A 2,084-nucleotide genomic window follows, 5' to 3' on the forward strand; every position below is an offset into this window, starting at 1 on the left:
CGGACTCCAAGGCCCTGTTTCAAACATTGCAATCCAACATTCAGTCCCGTAAACTACACGATTGGGCCGCCTTTGAGTTGTGCGAGGACCGGCGGCGCGCCCTGCTCGCACTTTTGTCAGAGTCGCGGCACCACCCGGGTCGCCTCGGCCAGCTGCTGCAAAATGAGCCAGGTTATACGGCTTTAATGAGGGGCTCAGCCCTCTTTCTAACGCAGTGCGAGGCGGTCCAGGTGGACCTACGTAACGCGGACGCGTGCTTCACGGCCGTCCCGGTGCTCCACAACGGTGTAAACAAATTCATGAACCCCACAACGCTGATTCTTCAGGGCGTTTTCCGATCCCGTAAGTTGCAGCTCAACATTCCCACTCTTACATCTGGTAGACGATACTTGGGTTCAATTTACCCCAAACTTCTCAGCTGCGCCCGCCTCTCTGCCGCTGCTAACGCCGCGCACGAGCGGGGCGTTGCGTTTAGATCTCCACGCCGCCATCAGTTCATCCGGGCTTTACCCCCTCTCTACCGTGCGCGAAATACAACGCGCGTTGCAGTTCCCGGCAGAAAGAGAGGCGATCATCGACACAATAGTACACCGCGTGTAGGGAGTAAACAGATTCATTTCAACCCTTTCGACTGAATCAGATTTTTATAACAGAAGACTTGGGCTTAATAACTAGCGTTATCTGGGGAAAAGTGTTGTCCTGGCTGCACACTTTTGGGGTGTCTTCATCAGTTTTCGTGTCAGTGTGTCTTCTTGTCTTTTTTATCAGGAGTACGACTGGCGCCATATTTAGCAGGGCGATGGTGGGACACCTGTTTTCTTGCATCGGCACAGTTTTTCAAGCGTTATACGCTTTGGTGCTGGCTATTTTCACCAGGCCGCGCGCGACTCCGGTCGCGCAGGCAACCATTCATCCACCGCCTACCCACTTCCGTATTTCGTGGACGTTTCGCCCGACGTCCGCGGCCCCAACAGCAGTTTAACTTCCGGCCACATAGGGGAGGATGTTTCCCCCTCCCGTAGAGCACTGAGCTTTGGCACCAATCATAGCCACCAAGGGGCACGACGCCGGGCACTCCTGCACAGTAGCTTCCGGTCTGCCAGTATGGAAACACACGCGGCCGCGCTCGCACGCAGAGTCCACTCCGCCACTCCGTCTCTCCGAGCATTAGTTACTTTTCTTCGCACATTGGCCGAGGATCCAGCCTGCGCCCCCCTTCTGCAGGCTTCGGGATACGAAGCCTTTGACGCCCAGTACTTCGCGGCAATCATACAGGCAATCGTCCCGACGCTTCCCATCGACAACTTCCAGCCACGAGCGACCACCTCTCCGCTTCCTTCAGCCACATACGCAGTGCCAGCAGCGGGCCCGGCGCGACCAGTACAGCCGCCGGTGCAAGTCGTCCGGCCGCAGCCAGCAAAGCCGCAGGCAGTGGCGGTAACGTGTTCTAATCTTCAGAACTTGGCCCGGCCCCAAGCGCCGCGGGCCCCGTTGCCTTCATACAATTTTGCAGTAAGCCAGCCGGGCAGCCGAGACAGCACCAGCGCCTGGGTTGAGTCTACGCTGCGGCTCGCGCCCTGGCCGCAGGCCCTCTTGGATATTGGGACACCATCCGCCGACAGACCGCCCCATGGAAGCCCTGCGAGAACAGCTTCGCCCATGGCTTTCCACACCACCCGGAGCGGCGTCCTGGACGGACGTCGATCAATTGGCGGCGCTAGCCAAGCTTCTACATCAAATAACGGAGTCATCACGGACCGCCATGAGGATCCTGAAGCGAAAGCTGCAGCGGGATCCACAGCTCCTAACCAGGGTACGTGACACGGACCGCTCGCAGCCAACACGCCAAGGGTAATCACCATACGGAACTTGTATTCTCGCCATCATCCTGCGTTAGCGGACTTGGAACAGTCCTGCTCTGAGTCTTGGTGGACTTAGGATAATTGTGCCTTGTGTCTGTGACTTGTGAATTGTACTTCTGCCTGGGTGAACTAGCCTGCCAATCCTAGCCAGCTGCGAGCTCCCAAATTCTAGACATATCGCGACGAAATAAATAAATATATAAACATCCTACAGCCTCTGAT

This window comes from Thrips palmi, unplaced genomic scaffold (assembly GCF_012932325.1).
Source record: "Thrips palmi isolate BJ-2018 unplaced genomic scaffold, TpBJ-2018v1 HiC_scaffold_15, whole genome shotgun sequence".
Taxonomy (NCBI): domain Eukaryota; kingdom Metazoa; phylum Arthropoda; class Insecta; order Thysanoptera; family Thripidae; genus Thrips; species Thrips palmi.